We start from the raw sequence: 9,302 nt of genomic DNA on the forward strand, positions 1-9,302 counted from the left end.
GGGGAGGGCCTATCTCTATAATCTCTTGAGTCCTTACTCGTGATGCGTTTTTAAGTTTGCAGACTTCTTCTTCATATTTGATGGCATGAAATTGGTGAGAGTATATATTTGTGGGTTATTATTTTGTTAAACGATTATTTATGTCATTTTTTCTTATTTATTTGAGTGATTTAGCAAATATAGATTACCATTTAAATTTTTATCCTTATGTGAACTTTTCCAACTTATAAACCATAAGAAATTATCCTCCAAGATAATATTAGATTGTCTGTAATGTCTGCTCATATTTTTCTCAAACATAAATGTCTGATATTTGTAATAACTTACATAAATTTGGATCATAGTTAAACATTTCCTATACAATTATCAGGTTAGTCAAAAGGGATCATTAGATTGTTTCCTTAAAGGTACGTAAAACATGTAAGATATTTATTGAAAAAGGTGATCTATTAAAGAAAAACGACTCAAATGTGTCATTGGACTTGAAAAAATTTCACAAGATATCACCCAAATATAGTGGTCTTATTTTGGCACCCATAAGAAAGTGTTCGAAGAAATGTCATTCCATGTTAATGGGGTCCTGGGAAAGGCCTGATGCCAAGGGGTGTGATGTAAATAGCCTACCCTAGTGCAAACATTACTGCTTCTTCCATGGCTCAAACCGGTGACATATAGGTCACATATAGATATTTTTATGTTGTTCAAGCATCTCCTCCCTATATAGAACTATATATGTAAACCTATTGATAAATTCACATTATATGAAATATTAAACAAACATAAAAATACCAATGACAAATATATTCTTAATATTGAAACATCAAATAATATGACAAACACATGACAATGAGACTTGTAACATGAAAACATTAAATAATATAACACAATACACACGATAAAATAATATTATACTAAATTTAGAAAGCCAAAAAGTTACAAGTTGAAATTTAATTTTACCCCTATTCTAATTCAAAATGTTATGAAATATTGAATAAGTCAAATATTAAATATTAAAAATATTTCACATTCTTTTGACCTCCAAACCGAATTGCAAGCTAGAAAGTCATTAATATGTAAAAAAATTGAATATGACTATGGTTAATTTATTGATTAACTTTTGAATAAAATCATTTCATTGCAAGTTAAATTTTTCTTGTATCATATATTTTCACACACCGAGCTACCCCTAAGACCCGAATACGGAACCTAGGACAACAAGTCATCCCATGTTAACCCTGCTGGCATGATCATGAGCATACTAAAGATAATAAACTGATGCGGAAGCTAAATCTTACCTTATAATTAAAAGAAGGAGAATACCCATATGCTAAAACTGATATATATATGAAAACTGATGAGTTTAATACAATGAAGTTATTAACTCAACACTTGCTAAAATTAACTACTCTTAAATAAGCCACCAAACTGGACTAGAAATATTGGGACAAGCCCCAGCTAAATCTAGCGAAAATTGAAACTAGAAGAATAAATACTTAAAAGAAACTCATGACTATTGTCCTCGGAAAATGAGGACTCACCACTGAATCAGCTTAATTGGAGTTCAGATAATCGATCTATGCGTGATCTAGATGTCGAGAACCTGAACCTACATCACGAGAAGATGCAGCGCACGTATGCATCAGTACATGAAAGGTATTGAGCAAGTAGGATAGAATAAAACTGAAATAAAACATAATTGAACAAACATAAAAGAAAGTATAATAATTTGACATGATAAACTATATTTTGAGCTAACTGGATGTAATGACCAATTTAAAACATGCTGAAACTTAATACTGAAAATACTGATAATTTGTCAATGTAGAGAGTCTGACTGAACTGTGGGAGATACTAATAACCAATAATAAAACCATATGAGCTAAACATGGAGTCAAATGTATACGCCCCATCAAGAAGACCCAATATACACTACCAAATGTATAAAGGCATGCTGGTGTGATCACTAAACTAATTGTCCACATAGGGGACTTACAACCTACTTGACTAGTAGTTCTGGGACTATTGGGTACGCTAAAACCCTAGTTCAACTTAATATTATGCTACTCCCAATATTCTGTGAATTTACTGATTATGTGTGAGTTTCTATAAATACCGGATTGCTCGAAACTAAACATGCAAATTGAGAATGCAACAACTAATCTAGTAATTATGCATTTATAACGGAGGTATGTATATCTAAAGGCCTTGAAATATCTGACCTTGCATGTGAAATTCAAGAACTAAAGAAATAAGAAGCTCGGGTTTTGAAATTCATGCGATAATCCAATTAATAACATAATAATTTAATTTGGAACATATATTTAATAAAATCATGAAGTTCTATTAGTGTTGTAGAAACCCTAGGTTTAATCATTACAAGAAAATTAAGAATCTTACTGAAAACTAGGGACCCATTGGGGGTAAGGAACCCACTAGTGAAATCCCACAAATCTGGTGATGAGATCCATGGAAAAATACTTAGATTTCGGGGCTTGAACTGCTGGAACTTATTGCGTTCTTGAAGTAGGGTTCTTCATCTTTTTCTCCTCTCTTGCTTCTTATATTCTATGTTTTGATTTAATGATTTGACTTAGATGTGGTTTAGTTATATTTCTAGGCTTAAACTGATAGAACTAAAACGACATATCTTAAGGGTTAAACAGAGTGGAAAAGGTCCAAAAGACCATTGGGAAAGTTGCTGTCGGACCAATGGACCGCCAGGACAGACGGTCTGTCGATTGATCCACGCCCAGTCGGTTTGGCCAGTTCGTTAGGCCTATACTAAAACAGGCATAACGTTTTACTCGGAAGTATGATTTTAGTACGGTTAGTGGCTATGAAAAAATAATTCAATTATCCATATGTGGATAGGTAATAAGACACCTAATTAATTTTGTGCTAATAGTTATGGCCATTTAAAGTTGACCCAACTGCATTTCCCCTTTAACTGTCTTCTAATACCCACATGCGGTTAGACCTACGGACCGTCGGTCCACCTATGGACCATCCTGGTCATCCGTAGCTCTTGTAAGAGAGTGGCTGAAGGGAGTCAAGATTTACAGTCATGGAATACGGACCGTAGTCTGACCTGCAGGCCGTAATTTCAAACATCGACCAACACTTAACAAATTTTCCTGGGCTGAGATTTTTTGGATTTTCAAATCCCATCGACGATTGTATAGGGCGGTCCGTAAGTTAGGCTACAGTCTGTCGATGGTCTCGTCTGTTGCACCTATAGATTTTCTAAAAAATTGATTTTTTATCTGTTTTAGCTACGGGGTGTTATATATTTCTTCCAATCTTGTATTTAGTTTACCTTGATAATAAGAATGATATTTGAAAATAACATGATGTCGCTATCAGAGTTTTTTTAGAATATCGGGTGCAATTTTAATAATGTAATCCCATGCTAATGTATACATAGCGTAGTGTGACATCCCGCCATCCAATCACGCTGAACGCCACCCAATCAGGCTGCCAGCAGTAGGCGCAGCAGGCACAAAGGGGCAGACTGCCCAGGCCAGCCAGCAGCCAAGGGGGCCAGCAGAAGTTGAAGAGACAGTCGTTACAACAGTTTCAGCTGTTACGGCAATTACAACTATTACAATGCATAGTGGGGCGGCAGTTTCAGCAGTTTCAAGCCTTTAGGAGGCTTGTGCATATCATGGGGCAGACTTGGAGCATCTAGGAGTCCTTTTTGGAAGACTTAGAAGCTTGTCTTGTAGGCATAGACTTAGGAACTTGTATAGTTTATTTACTTACTCTTAGGCAGCATTAGAGTAGTATAAATAGTAGTTCATTTTACTTGTAAAGCATCCAATCATCTTTCAAATAATAGAAGTTCCTTCTTCCAATGTTCTGTCTTGCTTCTTATTTTCTTAGCGATCCGAGTTTTAGGCTTACTTGAGTTTGCAAGAACGTGAAAGAGTCGTGAGTAAATCGTCAAGTGTCGTACGGAACATTGTCCGAATCAAAAAGTCTGTGATAGTTGGTATCAGAGCAGGTTCATCGTAAGAGAATGACGAACGAAGGAGACGGAAGCGGCGCTAGCAACACCTCCAACGTTCAGGTAGGAAAGAAGAACAAGAAAGGAAAGAACAAGAAGGACAACGAACCCAGTCTGCCCAATCCTCCACAAGGCGACCTGCCACCAGACAGTCTTCCACCAAGCGGCCTGCCAACAGGCAGTCTTCCACCAAGTGGTCTGCCATCAGGCAGTCTTCCACCAAGCGGTCTACCATCAGGCAGTCTACCATCAAGCGATCTGCCACCAAATGATCCTCCACCAAGTGACGGACAAACATCTTTCAAGCAGAATATAGACGATGAAAGTGAAGACGACGTTAGCGAAGACGTTATAGACGTTACTGTTGGACATGAATGGATTGCCAGCGTTGAGAGGGCATGGCTTGCGGTTGAGATTTTGCGGCAGCACTTGAATGGGTTGGATAGTGATGTCAAAGACGTTGAAGAAAATTCCCTTGAGGAAATTAACGCCATCCGGAAGGAGTTGGATCTACGCAAGCGGACTGAATTAGAGATGAAGGAATCCATTACTTCCTTGGAGTTGAGGTTGTTGGACGCCACTACGACGATCCAGACACTGAAGAACAAGGTAAAAGCCCTCGAAGAAGATAGGGAGGTTGGAGCATCAACATCACTTGGCCAGGAAAGGGAGTCTAGAGTCGAGGTTCCCAAGCCCCCAACATTCAAGGGTGTCCGAGACGCCCTAGAGGTAGGCAATTTCTTATGGCACTTGGAAAATTATTTCAGGTGTAATCGGGTCAGGAGCGATGCAAGCAAGATCAACACTGTCGTGTTGTATCTTTCTGATGTAGCCATGTTATTGTTGAAACACAAGCATGCCGAGATTGAGAGAGGCACACGCACCATCAACACATGGGAACAATTCCTTGAGGAATTCAAGAAAGCTTTCTTCCCCAATAATGTTGTTTATGAGATGAAGCGCAAACTCCGGGAGTTGAAGCAGACGGGAAGCATTAGGGAATATGTGAAGGAGTTCACAATCTTGACCCTCCAAATTCCCCAACTCACAGAAGATGACATGCTGTTCACCTTCATGGACGGGCTGCAAAATTGGGCGAGGACCGAGTTAGAGCGGCGTCAAGTAAAAACCATCGATGAGGCCATCACTCAAGCCGAGACCTTGACAGATTTCAAACATGATCGTTTGGACAAGGCGAAGGGCAAGGAGTCAAGGGGCAGTCAAGCTAAAGGCGGGGGAGACCGTGGCTGAGGCAGAGAACAGTCGGCACAACCCAAGACACGAGACACGCCCAAGCTGGATGGTAGACGGTTTGAGCGCCACAAGTACCCGGAGAAGCGGACGCAGTTCAGCAAAGGAGACTGGTGCTACATATGTGGGGGACCATACAGTTATGCCAGGTGCCCAGAGATGAAGAGTCTTAATGCCATCGTCCGTGAGCGGAAGGAAAAGGAGGCACAAGACAAGGAGAAACCAGCAGACACCACTCAGTTGAGCATGGTTGGAGTCTGTGGTGCCATATCAAAACAGGCTGACAACCCGGGGGATTTCAGCACGCAATATGTTGATATCCCCATCAATGGGCAATCATTTCGGGCCATGGTAGATTCCGGGGCTGAAGCTAACATTATGACCAAGACGGTGGCCGAGAAATTGGGACTGAAAGTTGTTCCAAGCAACAATCGCCTCAAAACAGTCAATGCCCCACAAACTCCCGTATGTGGAATTGCTCATGGGGTCAGCATTACTTTGGGACGGTGGATAGGTAAGTCGAATTTTACCGTAGCTCCTTTGGACATATCCGATGTTATTCTTGGGTAGGAATTCTTTCAACGTTGCCACACGATGATCGATCCCTACCTTCAACAACTCATGGTGTTAGAGGGAGAAGGGTCTTGTATGGTGCCTCTTGTTAGGGTGCTGAAGAAAGACGGATATGCCCAATTGTCGGCCATGCATATTGTGAAGGGCTTGAAGAAAGAAGCGCCAACCTTTTTAGCCACCATCGCAAGTTCGAGTGAAGACCATACTGCTATGCAGCCATTGCCACCTATCATAGAATCTGTTTTGCAGGAAAACAGAGATGTGATGCCGAAGGAGCTACCGAAAACTCTACCTCTAAGGCGCGAGGTAGACCACATGATCGAGTTGGAGGCGGGTGCCAAGCCACATGCGCTTGCACCTTATCTCATGGCTCCGCCTGTGTTAGAAGAACTGAGGAAGAAATTGAAAGAGCTCCTCGAAGCAGGTCACATTCGTCCATCCAAGGCACCCTATGGAGCGCCGGTGCTGTTTCAGAAAAAAAAGATGGGTCGATGCGTTTATGCATTGACTACAGGGAATTTCCTTCTTTTTTGGCGCTTTCCTTTCCCAATCTCGATTGGAACCGCTAACATGAGGATTTCTCAACAAGATCACAATCCGAAACAAGTATCCAATCCCGCTGATCACAGATTTGTTTGATCGTCTTGGAGAGGTCAAGTACTTCACTAAGATGGATCTCCGGAAAGGCTACTATCAAGTGCGCATTGCAAAGGGGGATGAGCCAAAGACAACATGCGTGACTAGGTATGGAGCATTCGAATGGTTGGTGATGCCCTTTGGCTTAACCAACGCACCTGCCACATTTTGCACGCTGATGAATGAGATTTTGCATCCCTAGTTGAACCAGTTCGTAGTGGTGTACTTAGATGACATAGTCGTCTATAGTAGCACTTTGCAGGAACATGTAGAACACTTGAAGAAAGTCTTCAAAGTCTTGCAGGAGAATCAGCTTTATGTTAAGCGGAAGAAGTGCGAGTTCGCCAACAAAGATACATTTCTTGGGCCATGTGATCAGCCAAGGTGAGCTTCGTATTGACGAGGCAAAGGTAAAGGCGATCCAAGATTGGGAAGCGCCTACGAAAATGACCGAGCTACGTTCTTTTCTTGGACTTGCTAATTATTATTGCAGGTTCATTAGCGGGTACTCCGCTAGTGCTGCCCCACTGACCGAGCTGCTGAAGAAGAACAGGCCTTGGCTGTGGAGCGAGGAGTGCGAGGAAGCGTTTGAGGGTCTTAAGGCTGCGGTTACTAAAGAGCCAGTCTTGGTGCTGCCTGATTTCACCAAGACCTTCGAGATCCATACGGATGCTTCTAATTTTGCCATTGGGGGAGTCTCTATGCAGGAGAAGCACCCCATAGCTTTTGAAAGCCGGAAGCTGAATGAAGCGGAATGACGGTACACTGTGCAGGAGAAGGAGATGACGGCCATTGTGCATTGTCTACACACATGGAGGCACTATCTACTAGGCTACAAATTTGTAGTAAAAACTGACAACGTTGCCACTAGCTATTTTCAGTCACAGAAGAAGATCACACCAAAGCAGGCTCGTTGGCAAGATTTCTTAGCCGAATTTGACTACAACTTGGAGTACAAACCAGGAAAGGGCAATGTGGTAGCCGATGCATTGAGAAGAAAGACTGAATTAGCGGCCATCTTCTCAGTCCGTAGTGAATTCCAAGGCGTAATCAAAGATGGTATGCAACGCGATCCGGAAGCCAAGAAGATTATGGAGATGGCTGCTCAAGGACAAACCAAACGGTTTTGGGTAGATGACGGATTCTTGCTTACCACTGGCCGGAGGATTTATATACCAATGTTCGGATTCATCAGGCGGCGTGTAATCAAAGAAAGCCACGACACTCCGTGTGCTGGGCATCCGGGACAGAAGAGAAGGAGGGCATTAGTAGAGGCCTTCTATTTCTGGCCACGTATGTGGGAAGAAATTGAGCAGTATGTGCAGACTTGTCTTGTGTGCCAGCAAGACAAGGTAGAGCAAAGGCAACCAGGAGGGTTGTTGGAGCCATTACCCATAGCTGATCGTCCATGGGAGAGTATATCTATGGATTTCATGACTTCTTTGCCGAAGTCAAACGAGTTTGGCACTATTATGGTCGTAGTGGATAGATTTTCCAAATATGCTATATTCATGCCTGCCACAGCCGGTTGTACTGCTAAGGAAGCTGCACAATTGTTCTTTAAAAATGTTGTGAAGTATTGGGGGCTGCCGAGGTTCATCATTAGTAATCGGGATCCTCGTTTCACAGGGAAATTTTGGAGTGAACTCTCTGAAATTCTTGGCTCAAAACTTCACTTCTCCACCAGTTTCCACCCTCAAACTTGTGGCCAAACTAAACGCGTCAATGCCTTGTTGGAATGCTATCTTAGGCACTATGTCAGTGCACATCAGAAAGATTGGGCTAAGCTCCTAGGCATGGCGCAATTTTCTTACAATTTGTACAGGAGTGAATCTAAAGGGCGCACACCGTTCGAGTTAGCAACAGGCCAACAACCCCAAACTCCGCACTCACTGCCAACATTGTTCGAGGGGAAGATTTTGGGCGCTTACAACCTTGCCAAGGGTTGGGAAGAGCAAATCGACCTTGCCAAATCTTATTTGAGCAAGGCAGCAAGGAGGATGAAGAAGTTCGCCGACCGCAAGCGTCGTCCCACCAACTACAAGGAAGGTGATATGGTTTTGGTAAAGTTTAATCCGACGCAGTTTAAAGAACTTAGAGGCATGCATCACAACTTGGTGCGGAAATATGAGGGTCCGTTCAAAATTGATGCCATGGTGGGTAAAATTTCATACAGGTTGGAGTTACCTCCACACTTTAAGATCCACCCGGTCATTCATGCAAGCGTCCTTAAACCTTATCATGAGGATAAGGACGATCCCAGCAGGAACTAATCACAACGGGCCCCTATCAACGTTACTGCCTCGCATGATTGTGAAATTGAAGCTATCATAGATTACCAAGCCAAGCGGAAACGAGGACAGCAGGCCAGTGCCATGTTTCTCGTACATTGGAAGGAACAAACTCCTGAAAAAGCCACTTGGGAGAAGTACGAAGACTTGTGGCAGTTCAAAGATAAAATTCAGGATTTCTTGCAGCAATGCGTCGCGGTCGTCGCATCATGGGGTGGGGGAGATTGTGACGTCCCGCCATCAACCAGGCTGAACGCCACCCAACAAGGCTGCAAGTAGTGGGCGCAACAGGCGCAAAGGGGCAGACTGCCCAAGCCAGCCAGCAACCAAGGGGGCAAGCAGAAGTTAAAGAGACAGCCGTTACAACAGTTTCAGCTGTTACGGCAGTTACAGCCGTTACAGCTGTTACAAAGCATAGTGGGGCGGCAGTTTCAGCAGTTTCAAGCCTTTGGGAGGCTTGTGCAGATCATGGGGCAGACTATGAGCATCTAGGAGTCCTTTTTGGAAGACTTAGAAGTTTGTCTTGTAGGCATAGACTTAGGAAC

This window comes from Solanum lycopersicum, chromosome 10 (genome assembly GCF_036512215.1).
Source record: "Solanum lycopersicum chromosome 10, SLM_r2.1".
Lineage (NCBI taxonomy): Eukaryota > Viridiplantae > Streptophyta > Magnoliopsida > Solanales > Solanaceae > Solanum > Solanum lycopersicum.